The sequence below is a fragment of the Kogia breviceps genome, chromosome 7 (assembly GCF_026419965.1).
Source record: "Kogia breviceps isolate mKogBre1 chromosome 7, mKogBre1 haplotype 1, whole genome shotgun sequence".
Taxonomy (NCBI): domain Eukaryota; kingdom Metazoa; phylum Chordata; class Mammalia; order Artiodactyla; family Physeteridae; genus Kogia; species Kogia breviceps.
Window position 1 is genome coordinate 101,527,913 of NC_081316.1, and position 22,812 is coordinate 101,550,724.

Consider the following 22,812-nt stretch of genomic DNA (forward strand, 5'->3'; position numbering starts at 1 on the left):
GACAGCAAAGTGTTAGCAGTGTTGTCTCTGACTGGTGATATTATAGTGATTTTTCTTCCCTTCTTTGGGTTTTTCTCTTTTACCAAATTTTCTACAGTGAACATTATGGAAATGATATTAATATTATAATCAGAAACAAAGTGCTTAGAAAAGAAATGGCCCTGGGCTTGTATTAAAAAATAAAAGAATTAAAGAGATGAACTACTGATTCATCTATGGTAGGATTATAAGAGACCTTAGGGATCATTTGTTTCACTTCATTTTACAGGTGAGGAAACTGAGGCACCGAGAGGGAAATATATAAGATAAAACATAAATTAGTAGTGGGTGTCACGTTTCCTGAGCCAGTGCTTTTCCAGCTGCACTTATCTGTCTTTGAGGACCTGGGGCTCAAGAGAGGGGTGGCTTCAGCCCTGGATATCCCCCAAATCTCTGGAGTCACCAGTAGAATCTGGAATCTCTAGAATCTTCAGAGTCTCCTGGGGAGAGACTTCTGTGTCCTCTCCTCTCCCCACGCAGGCTAGTGTCAGATAGGGTCCACTACTGGGATTTACTACTTTCTACCATCCAAGTTTGAAGAAATTCCTTCTCCAAATTCTACTTTTTTATTCATTAAATGGAGACAGTGATGTCACTGGAAATGTTTGGCATAATTTCCATGCCAGCCATCTCTCCAGGGGGCTAGAGATGTTTGTTTATTGGCACATGTGTGTTCTGATAGTACATCCAACCCCTTGATCTAAGATGGAATTATTGTCTTTCCTATTTCTTCTCCTGTATTCCACCTTGGAAAATGGTGTCATTCTCCACACCTCCTACTTTTTTAAAACTAAAAACAAAACCCCCCAAACTTTATTTATTTAAAAAAATTTTAATTTTATTGGAGTATAGATGATTTACAATGTTGTGTTAGTTTCAGGTGTACAGCAAAGTGATTCAGTTATACATATACATATATTCATTCATTTTTAGATTCTTTCCTCATATAGGTTATCACAGAATATTGAGTAGAGTTCCCTGTGCTATACAGTAGGTCCTTGTTGGTTATCTATCTTATACATAGTAGTGTGTCTGTATTTTCATCCCAAGCTCCTGATTCCCACCCCGACCCCGCCACATTTACCCTTTGGTAACCATAAGTTTGTTTTCGATATCTGTAAGTCTACTTCTGTTTTGTAAATAAGTTCACTTGTATCTTTTTTTAAAGATTAGATTCCACATATGAGTGATATCATATGATATCTGTCTCTCTCCCTCTGACTTACTTCACTTAGTATGATAATCTCTAGGTTCATCCATGTTGCTGGAAAGGGCAATATTTCATTCTTTTTTATGGCTGAGTAGTATTCCATTGTATATATGTACCACATCTTCTTTATCCATTCATCTGTTGGTGGACATTTAGGTTGCTTCCATGTTTTGGCTATTGTAAACAGTGCTGCAATGAACAGTGGGGTGCATGTATCTTTTTGAATTATAGTCTTCTCCAGATATATGCCCAACAGTGGGATTACTGGATCATATCTTCTAACCCCTTATTGATTAGTTGTTAAGTCTTGCTGATATAGCCAATGAACAACTCACATTCATGCAATCAGTACTGATTAGCATAAGCCACTCTCCATCTGGATAGTGGGTGGGTAGGAGGAAACAGGAGGATGAACTAAACTGTCCTCGAGGAGCTTATGCTTGGGAGAGGGTTTAAGGTACATAAACAGCTGTAAAATCACGTAGAGAGGGATGGTCACCATAAGCAAAGGAAGATAGTGGGATGTGGGGCTTGAGATGAAGGGGAGATCAGTTCTAGTGGGGGCTTGGTGGCGGAGAAGAGGACGCACTTGATCGGGACCAAGGACAGTGTAGGATTTGGATATGTATGAAGGCACGGTGAGGAAAGGACCAGGGGATGATCAGGGAGGAGTAGAGCCTCATGGAAGAGGGAAGGAGGAGGGTGATAGTGGGAAACAGATGAGGAAAGCAAGGCTAGTGTGAGCCTGCAGAAGGCCTTGACTTCATATACAGGCTTCCTAACTGCAGAGCCCGGGACCAGAGGAGCCATAGGTCTGAGTGATGGGGCAGAGAAGATTCCAGGGACATCATTTTCATTCCTTGGGGGTGCTGGTGCAATGTATTTAATTCATTCTATGAGACTCATTGGGTCCTACTCTGTGACAAGTACTAGGCTAGGTGGTGTGAAAGACACCCCTGCCCCCGTGGACCATACCATTTAGTGGTACAGACAGGCAATTAAGAAGTAAACACATTAATTGCAAACTATGATATGTGTAAGCAGAAGCAGATTCACCCGAAGCTAATGGTGCTTACCCTTCAAGGTCTCTCCCTTGCACAGGGGCCTAGCTGTTTTGAATTTGTGATTTTGTAACCTTCTTCTTCAAGTCAGCCTTCCACGTGGCATGAGCTTTAGTTCCCATAGAACCTGGATGTGCCTGGTGCTCTGGATAGAGACAAAGGAGGTAGGAAAGAAGCCTGCTCAGGTGGGCATGTCACCAAGAATCTCAGTGCAGGCTGCTCAGCACACGCTGTCCTTTGTCACCTCTTACTCTACATCCTGCAGGTGTGACACCGCGAGCCTCCCTCTTCCTCCTGTGGCTGTGCTTTGGCTGCACCATCCTTTTCTCTGTTCCTCTAAATCCTTTCTCATCTCAAGGCCTCCCCCAAGCTTCCACCTGAATTGCAGTCTCCTTTTTGGTTTTGTTTCAGGTCTCTGGGTTAATGTCCCTCTGTCAGGGGTGATGGGAAGTGCTCCACAACCTTGCTAATACTTGTAATTGTCATGCTTTAATTTTTGCAGATTTGGTGTGAATCAGTATCTCATTGTTTCAAGGAATATTTCCTTTATATAACAATTATAGTATGGCCATTTTGGCTTTCTCTTCTAGAAGCACCTCTTCATAACCTTTGCTCATTGCTCTGTTTGGTTGCTTGTCATTTTCTTATTGGTTTGTAGGAGTTCTTTACAGGTACTGAACATTTGTTGATTGTATGTATTATATTGTTTCTCAAAATGTGACTTGTCGTTTACCTTTCTTTATGGTGTGTTTTGCTATGTACGTGTTTTTTATTTTAATGTAGTCACGTCTATAATCTTTTCTTCTATGGGCAGTGTTCTTGTTTGTTTGAGTCTTTAAAAAGGAATCCTCTCCTTCCATGAAGTATTAAAAAGATATCCTTCTGTATTTTCTCCTGAAGTTGAGAAGCTTTACATGTCACCTTTGGGTCTTGAATTTACCAGAGATTTATTTTTGTGACTGTGGGAGATAAGAATCAAATATTTTTCCATATGGATAAGCAGTTACATCAAAAGCATTCCATCTCCATGGATCTGTAATGCCAGTGATGGGCGTGGGGTGGGGTATTTAGATAGAAAGATAGGGAAGCCCTCTCTGACGAGGGTACATTGAGCAGAGAGCTGAATGAATGAGGAAGTGAGTGGACCATGCAGTTATCTGGGGGTGCTTCCCTTAGGCAGAGGGCAAAACAAGCACTGCTGTCCTGGGCTGAAGCATCCCCAGTGTTGGAGGGAAAGCAAGGAGGCAGTGCTGTGGCCCGGAGGCTGGGGCGAGAGGCAGCATGGCATGCTCACTGCATGACAGGCCAGGTCATGAAGGAGCTTGTAGATCACAGTAAGGGCTTCGAACTTCGGCTGCCACTGGAGGGCTTTGAGCAGGGAGTGTGACAGGATCAGATTTATGTCTTTTAGTGATCACGTTGGCTGCTACACGAAGACAAAAGTGTCACGGGGCTAGAGATCAGTTAAGAAGCAAGAGATGACGGCAGCTTGGGTCCTGGTGGGAGGAACAGGGAGGGTGGAAGCTGTCAGATTCAGGGTGTATTGTGAAGGTGGAGTCAAGAGAGCCCGCTGATGGGCTGGATGTGGGGTGTGAGCGAAAACTGAGTAAGACCTCCTCACTATTCCCTTCACCCTCTTCTGAAACTCCTCCTTGTATGTTTGTTAGACCCTTGTAGTCCATCCGCCATCTTAACTAAACTTTCATACCTTTGATCTCTTTGCGCTCTGGCTGCATTCTGGGTGAATTCTACAGTGCCTTCTTTCAACCTACTAATTCCCTCTCTGACTGTGACCAGTGTAGAGATTTTTGTGGCTGCTGAATTCGAAATTCAATCACTATGTTTTTCATTTCCAAGATGAAAAAACTTCTTTCATATCTACCTGTTTTGGTTTCATAATTTTTTTTGTTCTCTTTGAAGTAGATATTGAGAGGTAAAAATGGGTCTCTCTAGGACTGATCCCCCCCACAGATGGGCCTCCCAGAAGCGGAGCTGGCTTCCCGCGGGGATCCATGGGAACTGGCCCAATGGCTTGTGACAGTGGATCCTGATCAACAGCAAGGACTGGGTACCAGCCCCATGCCCTCACTCCCCCATCATGCCTGGAGAGGGGGGCTGGTTCTTCCGCAACTATGAATCCCAGCACTAGGTCGCTAACTCATTTAGCTGCAACCGCTCAGCTTGGACCTCAGTCTCAATCAAAAGGGATTAGGCTGGTGCTTCTTCCCACCAAGAACACTGAGCCCAGGTTCTGTCACACCACACTGCTGTTGTTGCATCCCAGCCTCTGATTGCTTTGGAAAGAGGCCCAGCCTTCTCCAGGCGACAGCTGAGAGTCACGGTGCCTCTCCTACAGTCTCAGGTCTGGCCATGCTAGACCTCTCTGTGCGGCCCTAAGAGAAAAGCGTACGGGGACCTGCTCTTCTCTGTGATTTACTGCAGTGGGTGCTGCTCCAGCGGGCCAGTGCGTGTGCTACTTGGTCATTGCCTCTGTTTGCATGGCAGACATTACGCCTTCATTTATCTCTGGAACTTCCTCAACATACTTACATATGTCTGTTATGCTGCTCCCTAAAACTGATTTCATCTGGATGGGGTCACGTTTGGATTACTGATGTTTTTGGCTGTTACGCTTAGCATTCCATTTCTTCATGTGTTCTGTAATTTTAGATTTGTAGGTTCATTTGGAATAGGAAGCTTTTGGATTTTTTTTCTTTCTCCTATGTGTTCAACCCTACCTGTCTAAAGGTGTTGTGGTTGGTTCCTCTTGGCCCCCTGAACCTCTGGTTGGTCCAGAAACAGGCCTTACACTGCTGGCTGGTGGTTGGACATGGGGATGGCATGGTAGGCCATCTGAACTTGGTTCCTGGAAGAAAGGCTTTGTCCTCCAGTTCCCTGGGCCCACAGCTGCCTAGGAAGCTGTCAGGCCAGGCTGCACTTGGCCACAGTTTTTGTCAGCGTCCTTTCTGGATTAGGGGTGACCCACCCAAAGCTGGCTCTAAGCAGGGGAGCACTTCCAGTCCTGCCTCTCCACGCCCTCGGTGATCCCACAACATGAAACCCGGAGTTCTGGAGCCTGTCCAGTCCTGCTGCAGCCCCCACAGGGTCACCTGGAGTGGTTGTCAGGGACACCAAGCCGTGAGTGCCGGATTTTCCATGACTTTCTGACTGAGTGTCGTCCAGAAGTACTTTGTGTGAAACGTTCACCAGCGGAGAGAAAGGGCAGGGGGAGGGGCGCGCAGGACAGGCTGCTGAAATACATGGAGGAGGTCCAGAGGGCCATGCCGGGCCGGTCTCAGGACCAGGGCTCCTGTGCTACAGGCGGAGGGACCCGTGTAACCCTGCACGGGTGTCCCGACCCGTGTTGTTGTTAGAGCTGAGCCCCCTGACACTCTGCTGGCTTCCAGACCGGGCACCCAGGAATCTTCAGCTCCGCTCACTTGTCATCCAAAGAGACGTTAATACTGTTTCTTCAGTCCAACGATATCTTTTGTCTTTCCCTTTTTATATTTTGCAAAGTGTTTGGAGCAGCAGGGATGCAACAAAGCTGGACTCGTTGGGCTATCCTGACCCAGTCGGTAGTCTTTTAGTCCATGGTGGGCACGGTCTCAGGTGTGGCTCTCAAAACCTCAGTGCGATGGCTTCTCTCAGAGCAGCCACGCCCACTGGTGGCATGTGGTAGTGCAACTGGCAAAGTTAGACTACTTTGCCAGTAGTATAATGGGGGGGGTGTGCGCAGAGGGGACACTCAGACGATTTTCCTCCTTCCTGTGGACTCAGAGACTATGAGACCAACCTCCTACACAGTGCAGGCATCCCCTCTATGCTACCTCCAGAGATGGTCAAGGCCAGCTGGATTAGCTGCCTGTCCAGAATCCACCCCACGTTTGCACAGCTCTGTTTTCAAGGAGTCCTTCTGGTATGGAGCAGCTATTTCTCCCTGTAGCGCTCACCCACGAATCCTATCTGCCATTTGAAGCAGCACCGAGTAGCTATGCCCCCTCCGCATTCCCCCTCAGCTGTTTGAGGGCAGCAGTAGACTTTTCTTCCCCTGGCTCCCTCACTCAACCTCCCTCTATCATGTTGTCTTGCCCTGCAGGAACTCTGGGTTATCACATGGACTTTGTAAAACACCGCCTGGCCTTGACCAAAGTGGAGAGACAGACATTTAGTCCCTGAGAGGATGCTGCCTCCTGACGTCTCTAAAAGAGGAAGATGGGGAATGGATTCCCTCACATCGTCTCGTCTCAGCTGAGAATCCTCTCTGGTAGGTAGCCGGCTAAGGCATGTTTCACGAGGAAGCATCTCCCTCTAGTGGCCACCAGGGTGTATCTCAAGATACTGTTCCTCCCTTTCCTAGCTCTTTGGTCCATGAGGATTGCCTTATAAGGTTACGAAGAGCCACTGAGCTGTGGGTGGATCAGCTGTAGACTGCAAAGCCCCCCATCTGACTTTCTGACTAAAATGAACTGATTTTGCAGTGGTGACTGGTGAGGGTGAGAAGGCTCGGCTTCAGTTTCCATGTTTCTCATAATTTCCTAAGCCAAAATTTGCAAATGGTTATACATACGTTAGTATTATTCCCAGAAACTCCAGAATAATTGTGCTTCTTTTAGGTGGCTTCCATAATAATTGGCTCCTTTCATGATTTTCTCTGCCTGTCTCTACTTGCTAAGTGGTTTAGTCGAATCCTTTTAGTTGCAGTAAACGGACTCCTTTACACCTGCATCTCAGCCACCTTGCATCTGCCGGGTCCTTGCAAGGATCCCACATGGCTATGGAATAGGGGTCCTTCCCATTCAGGGGACACATGTGCATAAGTTCGCCATATAGAAAATGTTGGAGGGGGGAGTGGGAGAAAATAAACAGTTATTGAACGCTTTCTATACGCTGGGTGCTGTGCTGTTTCATATACATTGTTCATATTTTTGTATCAAGTCTGTTGTAACTATTATTATTCCCATTTTACAGGTAAGGAAACTGGGCTTAGAGGTTCCACCAGGGCTGCTGCATGTTGTATATTTTCGTTCTCTAGGAGACGCTCTTCACCTTGTAGTTAAAGCGGCGTGTCGGTTAGGGGTGGGGCCAGTAAGTCACTTGCCCAAGCCACACAGCGAGGGAGGGCAGAGCCAGGATTCAAACGCAGGTCTGAATGACTACACAGCTTATGCTCTTCCTGCTGCATCCTTCTCTTGGGAACCCCATAGGAGCAAAAGCAAATGAATTTAGCTTTTTCCTTCTCCTTAGAGAAAGTTCCATTTACGTATTCTGGAATCAAGTGCAGGAAATATGGAATTTTATCCAAAATGACAGCCACCTCTCAGAAGGAAAAATGAGCATCTACTATGTGTGACACCTACTACTGTCCCAGGTGTTGGGTCATCAGCAAGACTCAGATCCCACTGGAGGCTGTGCCGGGCTGGACTGTGAGTGGAATGATAAGCCCCCAGGGTATGATGGAGTCAACCTGAAAACCGAATTTAGTTCCATGTCAGAGGTTCCCTACCCACAGAAATGTGGTTTTAACTGGTCTGGCATGAGACGCGGCATCTCAGTTTTCTAAGGCTCCCTGGGTGATTCTACTGAGCAGCCGGGGCTGAGAAGCACTGATCTAGTCCAGCCCCTCATTGTAGAGAAGGAGGGAGAATGTGCCCAGAGGCCAGTGACTTGCTTGAGACCACTTGCTGATTAGTGTTGCTCCTGAGTGTGTGCTGGCTCCTACTGGATCCTCTGCTGTTCCGGGAAGGGACCGGGAAGGGATGGGCCACCTGTTGGAAGAGAGAAGCCATAGTTGGTGCAGGGGAGGCACTTACACGTGCTCAGTACGTGCTCTTAACCATCACGTCATACGAAGTTGATCCTTAGAGGGCACGATCGCTGTTGTGAGCTGGAACCAGATGTGACTCATACCAGGAAACCGCTTGCTCTTATTATTAGTTAGGGCGAAAGGAAAAGCTATTGTAAGAAAAACACCCAAGAATACAGTGGCTTAAAGAACATTGAGGTTTATTTCTCTCTCATTCAACAGTCTATGGCGAATAAATGAGCTCATTTATTCCACAAGGGCATTCAGGAACCTGGAACCATTCCTAGGGCGTAAGCCAGAACTGCTGCCTAAAGCTGGCCTGCAGGCACTTACGTGTTCCAGAAAGAACATGGAGCATGTGGATGTATTTTAAGTGACACATCACTTTTGCTCATTTTCCAATGGTGAGAATTTAGTCCCATGGAAGCAAGGGGCATTGGGAAAAGTATTCCCTTCCTGTAGCCAGTGCCCAGCTACAGTTCTATTCCTATAATAGAAGGAGAAACATTTTAGTGACCAGTGAGTGTCTCCATGGTAGCCTTCCAGGGAATTTAATCCTGGTGTCCTCTTTCAATCACTCTCCCGGTCAAGAAGCATTTTCGAGGACCTCTTATGAGTTGCGCAGGCATGGGAGATGGGAGCACAGAGCAGGGGCGACTAGGTTGGATGTTTTAAGTCAGGGAACATTCCCTAGAGGCAGAAATGTTTGGACTGAATTTTGAAGATGAGTAGGCATTGCAAAGAAGGATATGCCAGGCGGAACACAGCTGTGCAAAGGCCTGGAAGTAGACGGAAGTGGATGGGACAAAGGTTTGAATGCGCCAGAGTGGCTGGAGGAGGGCTAGAGAGAACTCTGCAAAGCCAGACCATGTGGACTCCCATTTTGAAGCCAAAGAGTGCAAAGTAACCTTATTTTCTTTCTTTCTTCCTTTCCTTTCCTTTCTCTTTCTCTCTCCCTTCCTCCCTTTCTTCCTCCCCCCTTCCTTCCTTCCCTCCCTCCCTCCCTTCCTTCCTTTTTCTTTCTTTCTTTCTTTCTTTCTTTCTTTCTTTCTTTCTTTCTTTCTTTCTTTCTTTCTTTCTTTCTTTCTTTCTCTTCTCTCTCTCTCTCTCTCTCTCTCTCTCTTTCTTTCTTTCTTTCTTTCTTTCTTTCTTTCTTTCTTTCTTTCTTTCTTTCTTTCTTTCTTTCTTTCTTTCTCTCTCCCTCTCTCTCTCTCCCCCTTCCTCCCTCCCTCCCTCTCTCTCTCTCTCTCTCTCTCTCTCTCACCCTCACTCCCTCCCTCCTTCCTCCCTCCCTCCCTCTCTTCCTTCTGTTGACTGAAATAAAAATGCACAACACGAGAGCTGTGAGATTCAGGTTTATCTGGGGACTTACTGAGGACTATAGCCAGGGAGATGGCCTCTCGGATAGCTCTGAGGAACTGCTCTAAAGAGGTAGGGAGAGGTCAGTAGACACGTGATTTTGGAGAAGGGTCATGTGTAATCAAGCATACATCTTGGCAGAAGGTTACTGTGGATCACAAGGAATAGATATCTCAGTTAAAGGTTTTAGTGCTCTTCTACATACAGGAAGATGCAAGAATCTGGGTTCGTGAAATTTTCTCCTGAAAATATCTAACTATCCGAGGGCCTGTTCTACCTGTTTTCCCTGAGCATAGCATGCCAGCATGCCTCATTCCCGATCTTTCCCCTTCATTCCTTTCAGGGTGTATGTAGGTGGAACTGGATGGTGGTTTGTTTTATCCTTTCCTCCTTCCCTCCCTTCCTTTTTACAGTACATCTCCAGGACTTATTTACCTTATAACTGGAAGTGTGTACCTTTTGGCCACCTTCACCCATTCCAGCCCCCTCCTCCCACAGCTTCAGGCAGCCGTCAGTTTGTTCTCTGTATCCACGAGTTAGTTTTGTGTGTGTGTCCTTTTTATTTTATTTTTTTAGATTCCACATATAAGTGAGATCATACAGTATTTGTCTTTCTCTGTGTGACTTATTTTGCTTAACATAATACCCTCATGTCTCATCCATATTGTCACACATGGCGGAATTTCCTTCTTTTTAGGGCTGAATAATATTCCATTGTATACATATACCACATTTTCCTTATCCATTCATCTGTCAGTGGACACAGAGGTTATTTCCATATCTTGGCTATTGTAAATAATGCTGCAATGAACACAGGGGTGCAGATATCTTTTTGAGGTAGTGATTTTATTTTCTCTGGATATAATCCCAGAAGTGAGATTGCTGGATCATACGGTAGGTAGCTCTAGAACCTCCTCACTATATTTTCCATAGTGGCTGCACCAAGTTACATTCCCACCAACAGTGCACAAGGATTTCCTTTTCTCCACATCCTTATAGCACTTATTTCATGTCTTTTTGGTAATAGTCATTCTAACAGGCATGAGGTGATAAGTCATTGTGGTTTTGATTCGAGTTTCCCTGATGATTTGCAGACTTTCAATGGATAGTTTTTTGTTTGTTTGTTTTTTTAAATTTTCTTGGCCACCATGTGGCATGTGGGATCTTAGCTCCTCAACCAGGGATCAAACGCACGCCCCCTGCATTGGAAGGGGGGAATCTTAACCACTGGACCGCCAGGAAAGTCCCTCAATTGATAGTTCTGAGGTCCGAATTCACTGGCATCTACATGTGAAAAGGAACTTGCGTGGGATTGGGCCCCTAACTCTTAAGAGACTAAAAGGAACCTGAGCTGAGCTTTATTATTTTTTTAATTATTATAGCATTTTATCATCACATCCCTTTCTTTTTTTAAAAAATATAGATTTATTTATTTTATTTTTGGCTGCGTTGGGTCTTCGTTACTTTGTGCCGGCTTTCTCCAGTTGCAGCGAGCGGGGGCTACTGTTTGTTGTGTGGGCTTCTCATTGCGGTGGTTTCTCTTGTTGTGGAGCACGGGCTCTAGGCACGTGGGCTTCAGTAGTTGTGGCTCGCGGGCTCTAGAGCGCAGGCTCAGTAGTTGTGGCACATGGGCTTAGTTGCTCCGGCATGTGGGATCCTCCCCGACCAGAGATCAAACCCGTGTCCCCTGCATTGGCAGGCGGATTCTTAACCACTGCGCCACCAGGAAAGCCCCCTGGGCTGGGCTTTTGACATTCCCCACCTGAGGTTATTTAAGGATCAGCCAGCCTTTGGGAAATGTACTGTTTTCTGATATCATGAGATGGTCTTGCCCGCGCACTTCTGGACTACAGGGTGGGTGGGAGTGGTGCCCCCTGGAAGGAGCGGGCTGTGAAAGGGGGCAATCCAGGGCACACATTGGTTTCGGGAGGAGGCCTTAGACCGGGGTGAGGCAATATCTCTTGGACTCAGACTCCAGAGCGTGGAGGTGCCTGGCATGTTTCTGGTGATGGGAGGTGGGCGACAGCTGGCCCTGTGAAGGTGGGTGGGCAGGAGGTGGGGGGCAGGCGGGTAAGGGGTCTATGTAGGTCCTTCTGTACCTCCAGTCCACCGGGAAATTCATGGTAAACGTAGCTGGTCTCAGTCATGCTGTGTGGTGGATCCCACGGTAAGGACTGAGAAGCAGGGGCAGAGCAAGGCCCTTTCTCTAGTGGCCCACGTGGCAGTTGTGGTGACACCCCCTGGCGGAAGCTCGCTGTCCCCCGCAGAGCTGTAAGCTCACGGGCTCCATGGGGGTGGGCCTCCCGTGGAGGCTGGAGCTGCAGACAGGCCGACAGGTCGATTGGCGGGGGTGTGGAGGCTAAGCCTCAGGTGATCACAGTTTGGGAATTGAAAGGAAATGAGCTCTGGCTTTGCAGTTTCCAGGGATGAGGTCCGGAACATTCTGGTTATGTTTTCATATGCCCCTCCCAACTCTCAGGAGGGCACCTCCTGCTCTCAGGATCTCATTGATTGTGAAAACTCATTCTTTTTTGCAATTCTTATAGATTATAGACGTTTTGGACTTGTGTTTCTCAGTTTGTGTTCGTGTCTGTGTCGCCTCCCCGCTGCTGTGTCTCTGTCTCTCATTTCTCCCCGTGAGCTTGCCGGTCAACAGCTGGTCACCTGATGTTTCCTAAATGTTTCTTCTCTTTCCTGCCTCTCCGAGTCCGGCTGCAGAGAAGCTGCTGTTTCTCCACGGGCAACGGGGAGGCTGTCTGCCGTTCTCCTGAGCTGCTGCCTTTTCCTCTCGTCACTGGCCACAGGGGCTCCCTACAGGCTCCCATGCCAGCCAAGCTCATGATGAAAGGGGGGGGCTCTGTTGTCCTGAGATGAAGCATCAGGGGGAGATCCTGATGACTGAGGCCCTGACCCCCAGGTCTCCTGGTGCTGGCTTCCAGGCCGGCCATTGCAAACTTGGCTATTAGGAGCTATATCCCTTGTTCTTATATGTTTCTACTTTCTTGTTACCCCGTCTCAGGTTACTTGTTTTTGACAATTTGTCTGGCAGGCTATTTTTGCGTCAGGGAGGCTGGAGTGGCTGCTGTGTGTGGAGGTGATGTCACAGACCCGAGAGGGAAGCAATCGCAGTGTCACACAGTGTGGGGGGCCTGGTCCCTGACCCAGTCACCTACAGTTTGGTCTAAACAGTCAGCGGTGCAGGCTTAGAGCCTTAGGAGCTCCCAGTAGCCTGTGGCCAAGCCTTTCCCAGGGTATTATTCTCTTGTTGTTTGTGGTTTTCAAGGACCACCCTTCCGGTGCAGGGACCTCAGGGTACAGGTGCCTGTGTGCTGGGCTAGATGATCTCTGAGGTCTTGTCTAAGATCCTATGAATGCTGATAACACAGAGACTAGAACAGGGGTGAACAGATCTTCCCAACTATGTCAGAACATGTGGTCTGGGAATTCAGTAACTCACCCATCACAAATATTTACTCCTAAACTCCTTCTCTGTGCCAGGCATGGTGCTAAGGGCTGGAGGTGCAATAGTGAGTAAGCGTCCAGTTTGGTGGGGGAGACAGACCCGCACACGCATGTAACTACAGTGCAATGTGGTCAGGACCAGGATCCAGTCATTCGTGGGGTGTTTTGAGCACAGAGGAGGGGTACCTGGCCCAGTGGGGGCTCAGGAAGGCTTTGCTGGAGGAGTAATCGAGGGGATTGAGTCTGGAAGAAGAAGCAGGAGCTGGCTAGGCCAGGCAAAGGGGAGCGTAGAGGTGAGGAGAGGAAAGGTGAATTGTTTTCCTGTCTGAACCACCCAGTTTCATCGTGGTAAAAGCAAGGCATATGAGGAAGGGAGAGTGACAAAGCACAGGTCCCTTGATTTTAGGGACCAAATTTTAATCTCCTCTCCTTTGTACGAGAGTCTCAAACTCAATGGCCAGCCACCCAATGTCTGACCTGTGAGTCCCTTCACAGTTCCTGGGGGCGTGTCACGCAACCTAAAATTCCCTGCAGGGACTGCAGATGAGTGTGTCCTGATAATCCTTGCTTCACTCAGGGACTGTCTGAAAGGCAGGGCCCCTCAGCACCCAGTGCAGGGCAGAGAGCACGGTGGGTGCCTATCAGATCCACAGATTGCATCTGTGTGTTTTGGCCCCCCTACCCATCAGGGTGATCAATGGGAACCCGGCAGGCAGGGGCAGCCACCAGTTACACGAGTCGTTAAGTTTACAGCAGAACATGGGCGAGGCCAAAGATATGGCTGCCAGAGGCATCCCGCAGCCTGGCACCTGCAGGAGGAGGATCGCAGAGGCAGGACCTCCCCAGGGAGGGACACCTGTGCTGGTCTCTACTGGAGGTGGGCGCCGGGGCCTCTACACGGTGAACTCCAACCTGGGCCAGTTTTAAGGACTCTGGGAATTAACTCCCACGTTCCATTTCCTGACGTTGCCGTGGCCTTAGCTCTTCTGGGCAGATAATGGGAAGTCCACGGGAGGCAATGTGATTTTAGGAAGAGCGGCCTTTGGAGTCAGCTGGCCCTGAATTTGACTCTTAGCTCTGACAGCCTTGAACACTTAACTTCTCTGAACCTTGATTCCCTCATCTATAAAGTGGGGTTCATCGTATCTGTTTTTTTAGTAGCTGTTGTGAAGATCGAAAGAATTAGCACGTGTAGAGCACATTCTTCATACCTCTACCTCCCCGAGCAGGGCAAGGTGGCTGCATTCATTCAGTAAAACAATTACTGATTGTCTGCTTATGGCTAAGCATTGTTTGGGGTTCTGTGAAAACTAATGAACAAAAAATCTCATAAAGCTCACATTCTGAAGGGGAAGCCAGAAAATAAGTAAACCAACAAATAAATAAACAGGATAATTTCAGATAGTGATAAGAGCTACAAAGACAAGGAGAGAGGCTGATAGAGGGTGATGTAGTAGGAGGCCCGAGGAGGCTTCGGGGTGTGCAGTGATATTTGAACTGAGACCTGAAGGCTGAGGGGGCGTCTGCCTTGCCAGGACCTGCAGAAGGAAGAGCATTCAAGGCAGCGAAAACAGCAAGGATGCAGGAAATGTGCCTAGGAGGGTAAGCGCCTGGCTCATGCAGGGGAAGAAAGAAGGTCCTCGTAGTTCAAGCACTGTGAACCCCGGACAGTGTGGTGTGAGATGAAGATTGTGAGCAAAAGCTAAGTCCATGCATGTTTCCAAACTCTGCTCTGGGGTGTCCTGGAGCCCTGTGATTACTTCACAGGGCTCCACGGGATGCTAAATGTTTAAGAGAACACTCAGAGTCTGTTGGACTCCATGCAAACTACTAACTAGCTCAGGATAGCTTGCAGTTTCACCATGAGATTGCCCTACATGCTTTTTGATGACATATCTTTGTGAAGCTGGCTTTTCAGTGGTTGCTGTGATAAAAAAGCAAGCACCACGGGCAAATCAGTGCAGAACAGGAAATGAGGGTGGCAGTGTCTAATGTGATTCCAAGTTTTGAGAGGCTGTGCACTGCTCAGCCGGCACACCACACACATCCCGTTAGGAAGTAGTTGTGGTCATTTAAGAATGAATTACTCCCTCATTTATATGTATTATTTTTTCTAATGGCTACTCGGTTATTAGGACATAAATAGTTATTACATGGTTTGGGCCTAACTAAATGAACAGAACCCTTAGGTATTTCTTTTGGCCTCAGAGGACTGTGAAAAAAATTTCTGAGCCTCTAAGAGCACTTTGAACAGAGGAGGTTGGAAACCCACCCCTGGGCTAGGTGACAGTGCCGTCAGTCACACCCTTCTCCTTCCAAGCCCTGGGCCTGATATTGGATGTTTGTCTCTTGACAGCCCCGGAGTGCTTGTTTGTGCATGAGAGCAGGTAATGGGAAAAGGACATGTAGATTTTCTAACTGGGTGGGTCCCTAGTCTGCCTGCCATTTGGATCACCGGGGGAAATTTGTAAAAATAGTTTCCTGTCCTCTGCCCCGGAGCATTCGAATTCAGGGGTGTCTGACGGAGGAATCTGAGTTTAAAAGCCTCTGCTCCAACCCGCATTCCTTTAGGCAGCCAGAAAGGCCCAGATTTGCGGGGTCATGGTTGTTTTCGGGTGTACTGGGGGCCAGGCTGTGGCCTGCGGAAACGAGGTGGCGTTTCCGGATCTCCAGGCGGGGAAGGGGCGCGGGCAGCTGCGCCAGAGAACGCGGGGAGAGGTGGGTGCTGGCCGCGCTCATCTCCACATCCATTGCGGGTGCGCAGCGGGAGTGGCCCGAAACGAAGACGCCTCTGCGGGTTGGGTCCTCACCCTCCCAGGCCCACGGATCACGTACTTCCCCGCCCCCGCCGCGGACGGCCGGACGCCTAGGGAGGGTTTCTGGGGCGGGGTGGGAGACGGAGAAGGCTGAGTGTAGCTGAGGAGGGAGGCGGCCGAGAGGTGGCAGCAGCCGCCCGCCCGCAGCTTCCAAGCCTCCAGGCAGGCCGGGCGGGGGTCGCGGAGACGCGGGCTGCTCGGGGATGCGGGCGCCAAGGCCGGCCGGGCTGACCCCGGTGTGGGGGTGGGTGGGGGGCGGCGGGGGAGGAACCGCGGAAACAGACGCGGGGTGCCCCCAGCGACGGCCCGATGTCTCCCGGAGTCTGAGAGCTGGGGTTGGACCAAGTCTGGTTACACCCTGGTTGAGTCTCTTTACACAGGATTTGTAGGGGTGCAAGACACTGAGTTACGGAACACCAAGATGAGCCAGGGCCCTGGGTACACAGATGAGGAGCCACTGTCTCAATATGGTGTGATGCGAAGAATTTTTTGGGGGGTGGGGGAGGGGTGGCAGGGATTAAAAATAACTCCCTTGCTGGTGTCTAAAATTCCACTGTTAGAGATGCATTCTTTTGTCTTGTCCGCTCCTCAAGGCCCTGGGAAGGATCAATGCATTAGACAGAACTTGAACTCTTTAGAATAAATCAGTGACTTAATCTAATCTTTCTTCCTGGCAAGAGAGAAGCCCAGAATACTGAAGAAACAGAGGCGTGAAGGCACATTAATTGGTACTTGCTAATCACGCCCCAGAGACCAGGGCACTCCCTGGGAATGTTTCAGAACCATTTACGTTAGAGAAAAAGCAGCCCCATATCCACTTTATGAATGTTTTAGGGAGGATTAATGTGCCAGCACAGGGAGATTAGTTCAGTGCGTTGCATTATTATTATTATTTTGTAAAAGAGGAAGCACCTGTACTAAGATTTTAATAAATTATAAAGTTGATCTCTTCTACTCTTTCCTTCTACCTTCTCTCTTTGAATTAGGGAAGTGGTATGGTATGGTGTGATGAAACTTTTACTCCAGAAATTCCTGGCTTGGAGATCTGCCTCTGCCACCCACTTACGGGCTGTGTAATTCTGGAAAACAATCTCTCTGAGCCTCAGTTTTCGTTTCTGTAAAGCTGGAAAAATGGTACCTACTTGGATGGTTGTTGTGAGCATTAAATTAGATAGCACATGGAAAACATCTGGTGTATGTACTGATTCAGGCCCAAGTGATGTGTGTGTCACAGTAGTCACCATGGAACACCTCCCTGTGGTCTGAAGTTTTGTATTTTTCTTTCTTTGTGACACCAGCGATGCTGTTGAACAAGGCTGTCCAGTTTGAGGACTGTCACAATTTACATAGACATGGGCTGTGGTGTGTGTGTATGTATCTGTGTGTGTGTGTGGTGCTCTCAGGTATAGAGGCACCACTGTGAACAAGAACTGTAAAGAAGAGCTCTGTATCCGTACATACCAGATTTTTAGGAATCTTTTACCAGAAGGAATGGAAAATATTGGTAAGCAGTAAAGTCTAATCACCATTTGAAGACTGGTTCTCCATAGGGTTCTTCCAGGAATTTAACATTTGTTTAGTCTTGTAACAAATTAAAATCTATCCTCTGTCTTCAGACTAAAGACCTTGAGGCAGGGGTGAAGTTTAATCTTTTTAAGGACAGTCCCCTACTCTCATATGTAATGTGTTTCTAAAAATGTATGTGAACAACAATCAATATTTCTCCCAGTGGTAAAGTCAAGAGTAAAACAGTATTTTTAGGCTCACAACTGTGTAGGATAATGACTTTTGTATCTTTTTATTTCCCTCTGTTCCTCCTTTTTACCTGAAAGATTATGAGTTAATTATGGGTTTGCAATCTGGGTTATTATTAAATTATTTTTTGATGTTGTGTGTCCTGGATCTGGATTTTTGACACTTACATTCTTGACACATATTTTTGACACTTATATTCCGTCTTGTAACTGTATTTAAAGAACCATCTTAAACCTATCTTTATGTGTGATTGGCTTCAGTGCTCACTTCTAGTCCTTTTATATTTTGATTTTCCCATTCTTGAGCTCCTAATTTTAAGTCATGACTTGAGCAGTTGGAATATATTTTAAAGTGATTTAAACAGTGGCAGATATTATGAGTGGCAGACATTTTGAGCTCTTATGAATGTCTTTTTCGTTAACTCCTCTCAAAAACTAAAACTTATCTGTGAGTAAAATACCTGAGTCTAAATATTTTCCATGTCAAAACTCTATAGACATCACTCTATCATAGATGAGAAGACCAAGGTCAGCATGATTTTCATTCCTTTATAGATATTTTTATCTTCTTTTATTGGTCTGGAGATAGATAGATACATAGAAAACATGTTTTCTATTTTAATTTTAAAAGTTGTCAGGGGGCTTCCCTGGTGGCGCAGTGGTTGAGAGTCCACCTGCCGATGCAGGGGACACGGGTTCGTGCCCCGGTCCGGGAAGATCCCACATGGCGCGGAGCGGCTGGGCCCGTGAGCCGTGGCCGCTGAGCCTGCGTGTCCGGAGCCTGTGCTCCGCAACGGGAGAGGCACAACAGTGGGAGGCCAGCCTAGCACACAAAATAAATAAATAAATAAATAAAATAAAAAGTTGTCGGGATATTTTTAGGTATGAGTCTCTGTTAGTTACTTTTCCCTGGAACCTGGCGAACCCGTTTCTTTCTCTCAGCTTCCCCTCTTCCCTTACCTTTTTGGAAAGTTTTCTTTCATGATATCTTCAGTGATGGCTTCTTCTTTGATTGTTCTGGATTCTTTTTCAGAAACATAATTCTTGGGCTGAATCCCTGTTCCTGGTCTTCCATAGCTATCATCTTCTTTTTTAATGACTGTATTTTATTGATTGTAAGAAGCACTTATATTTTATGTACAGCTAAGGAAGAAAACAATGTTGCCAGTTAAACTATGACATAATGCCATAATTACAGCCCTGTGAAATTGGTAAGTTGATCAGACCAGCTTCCTTCTTGTTTTGAAGTATTTCATCTATTTTGAGAGATTTGGCAGTTTCTCCTGCCTTCAGTTGCATTGTTTGGCATGTGACAGGCAATCTCTTTTGCGTGTATCTCAGTTACAAAACATAACACAGCTTCTAAGCTTCTACTTAAGGATAACTTCTTTTCCCTTTCTTGGATCCCGTAAAGAACTTGGCTTAAAAAAAAAAGGAATTGCAGTCATTGCTCCAATAACAGATATTTACTTCAGTAATATCAAATTACATCCTGCTGCTCTAATTCCATGCCTTTCTGCATACACAATAACTTCTTGTTTCAATGCCAAAGCATAGTGTAATCTTTTAAAAGACATTTTAAATGGCAATTAAACTCACATGTAATCACAACAATGTACATAAATCAATTAAGTGCTTACAACATGAACAGCTGAGACCATGTTTGGCCATGCCCTGGACTTGACAGCCTCACCGGGACAGCCCCCTGGTCTGCTATGATTGTAAGATGCCACCGATTGTAAGGCTTAACCTGATTTCTGAGTTGTAAACGTGCAAAATTGGACATCTTAGAGTCAGTGAAACATGATAGTTTCAATTCCCTGTTCTCTTTCTCTGTATTTTGGAAGTGTTTCTCAAGTTTGCCATCCATAATACTTATTCGATTTTCTGCCATGTCAATTCCACTCATTTACTGCTTCCTATTAATTATTGTTAAATAATTTTATTTTCTTGCAGATAGTTTTCTTATCAAAACTAGCTCCCTTTCTATCTGTTCTTGGAGACCAGTGGTCAGATTCTCTTTTATAGGCCCGAAGCCTCTGGATATTTACCATACAACTGAGTTCTAGTGAATTCAAGTGATGTGTGTGACTTACAGAACTTCCCCATAAGAGCATTCATTGAGCTCTTCTCCATGCTCTTTTTTCCTTATTCCAGTTAAGAGCCAGGAGATGACAATGCCAACCTTGGAGGCCACATGATGAAGATGGCAGAACTTTTGTTATCCTGGGTACCCAAGTTTGGAGAGCTGCTCTTGGCAACTTGGAACATTTGTCTTAGGCTGTTTTCTAAGTGACGAATCAACTTTTATTATATTTCATCCTATATATAAATATTGGGTGTATTTGTACAGCAGCTAGATTTACTCTAATAATACATATTCTGAAATCACCATGTACCTTTTCTAAAAGATTTTTACAAAATTCTTATAAAATTTCAATGATAACTGCCTTAAATTTTGCTTTCTTAATTACTGTTGCTGCTAAGAAAAGAGAGTAACTTGGACAGTGAAACTATCTCAAATGAGGTAATTAAGTAATTAATGGATTTTAAAAAAGAAATTTATTTATTTATTTATTTTTGGCTGCATTGAGTCTTAGTTGCTGTGTGTGGGCTTTCTCTAGTTGCGGCAAGTGGGCTACTCTTTGTTGCAGTGCGCAGGCTTCTCATTGCAGTGGCTTCTCTTGTTGTGGAGCACGGGCTCTAGGCTTGCGGGCTTCAGTAGTTGTGGCACATGGGCTCAGTAGCTGTGGCTCGCAGGCACTAGAGCGCAGGCTCAGTAGTTGTGGTGCACGGGCTTAGTTGCTCCGTAGCATGTGGGATCTTCCCGGACCAAGGCTTGAACCGGTGTCCCCTGCATTGGCAGGCAGATTCTTAACCACTGTGCCACCAGGGAAGTCCTAATTATTGGATTTTAACACTCCTGTCACTTCTGTCAAAAAAAAAAGTTTCAGAATACCACCTTTCCCCAGTGGGTACATGGATTTCTGATTTGCTCAGACATTTGATAAAAGAAGAAAAGAAGAACTCTCATAAGCAAGTGACTGAAACCTGCGTGGATAATAACTGAACATTGTCTAATGTTGTTTTGGATGACATATTTTAAAACACTCAACTCTTTTAACTAACAGTTGTCTATTTTATTATTAAAAGTTATATTGTATTGTTTATTTTACAAGATTCACCATTAGGCTTTGCATAAACAAAGGAGCTTCCCCCCATCACATTTTTGTAGGACCTATAATGTCATTTCAAGGTGGCAGTCTTTGAAGTTTATCCTGGTATCAGTTTTATCTCAGCTTGTTTTCAGTTTCAACCTCATAACATAAAAACCTCATGTTATGTTTTTCATATTATAGATGCCAATTTCCTAAAATTTTCTTCTGGTTTCTACAGTAAGTCATCTTCAGAGATGTGTTCTTTTTCTTAGTCTTCTGGGTGATTCTCTTTTTCTTGTTTGTGACATTGTTTTTCTATAGGTCCCATCGCCCCTATCCCACTACCCTCTTCACTTTTTTTACCTTAAAGCATGTAGAGCTCTATGGAGACTTGGTGCTTGCTAACAGAGGAAGTGTGGCTTGTCTTTGGTTTTCTTCACTGCCCTATTCCTTAGGTGTGCAGCTGGAGGGCCAGCTGAGGTGCATAGCTCCTCAGCAGTTCCCCAAATTGATGGGATTCATCTTGTGCAGCCCTGCTGAACTGATGTGGGATCTCCTCCTACTTCTGCCTGTTCTCTAACATTCAGAACTGATGAGTATGTCAAAATCTTACTCTCCAGCACAAACTGTGTTTGTCCTGCCTATGAAGCATCATGTGTGGGAAAAATACCTTCCAAAATGTGATGTGCTATTGCTGGTCCTCTTCTAATTCCTGTTCTGTGGTTTCCCAGGAATTGTCTGTGAATGGCTGTAGATAGATTGGGGGAGACAGAATGGTTCTCTGGTCTATCCAGAGAGTAGCAACCATAGTAGAGATCCAGTTGTTTGTTTGGTTAGGTCCTGGATTTCTGAACTGGGGGTAGAAAGTAGGAGAAAGGCAAAGTATTCTTATCATTTTTTCAGGTGGGTGGGGTTACTCTTTTACAAGGTGAAACATGGATTGTTTGTCTCAATGCAGCTTAGCTTCATTAGCTATATTGAGGTAATAGAAATTCCTTTTAGGTTCAGGTAACAGTTTGTTGGTTCATCTTCACTTTTGATGTTGTGAATGTTTGCCTTTTTTTTCTGTTTTGTAAGTAATTTAGGGAAAAGTTTGGAGACACTTCATCAGGAGCATCCAGCCAGATGCCATTTTAAACCCTAGGTGATTTGATTTTATTTTTTAAAAAGTAGGTCTAGGAATTAGTTCAGTTTACTTATGTTCTGTTTACCTTAAATCACTTCATGAAGCAACCACTGGGTCCAAAGGTGTCTTCAGATACTTTTCTAAATGTCATTGCATGGGCCTTTGGAGGAGGCAGGGGTGAGACTTCTTTTGATAGCAGGTAACCATGTCAAACAGTCATCAAGTGGAGAGTAATTCTTACTGGGGTCTTATTCAAGGTATTTTTGATTGTTAATAATAGAAACTAATTACAGCCAGTGGGGGCAGGGTGGGGAAGGGGGAGAAAGAGAGAAAGAAAAGAAAAAAAAACTGTATATTGGGATGTTGGAGTACCTTAGAGAATACAAGGACAGTTGGACTAGAAGCTCCAAAGCTGTTAGGAACCCAGACCTTCCATTCACTCTCTTCCCCTGCTTTCCTGTGAAAGAAACATTAATCGTAAACACAGGCCCTTTCAGGATGTAATGTGACTTTGTCTGCTTCTCATGGGCGTGGAGTAAAATGTATGCCTCAGAGCTTCTGCATTTTCTCTGTTCAAGTAATCCACCTCAGGCTGACTGACGGCTCTTCCTGGAGTCTGTCCTAATTCCAGACTCCAGGGAGAGAGGGAACTTGATGGGCCTGGCTTTGGTCAGGTGACCAGTCTGGCCAAATCAGCTGTGGTTGGGTATGTATATTTATTTGAAGGCACTAGCGTAATTGCTGGCTCCAACTCAGGGCTCGGAGGGGGTGGCAGGGGGCCAGCAGTTCTCAGAGAAAGAGGCTCATTGTGCCTTGGGCAGGCTCCCCAAAGGTGCCTATCACTCTTGGCTTTGGGAAGAAAGCCCACTACGTCCTGTCCTGAGGGGAGCTGGAGTGCCAGGCCATGACCCTCCTCTCAGGCCTATGAGTTACTTGGGTGGAGTAGAGCACCAGTCTTCCCAATGAGTTGTGGGTCTTGGGGGGCTCTCGTGAAGAGTTGCAGAGTAATTTATAAGTCTGC

General features: G+C 46.2%; 1 protein-coding gene across 4 annotated transcripts in view; it reads left to right on the top strand.

Annotated features, from left to right (window-relative positions):
• PTS (6-pyruvoyltetrahydropterin synthase) overlaps positions 1–22,812 on the top strand; it is a 300,260-nt gene that overhangs the window by 62,401 nt on the left and 215,047 nt on the right. For all 4 annotated transcript variants that reach the window (XR_010841574.1, XR_010841575.1, XR_010841576.1 and 1 more), the window contains exon 6: positions 6,410–6,577. The gene's annotated coding sequence lies outside the window, so the exon portion shown is untranslated. The remainder of the gene's footprint in view (positions 1–6,409; positions 6,578–22,812) is intronic.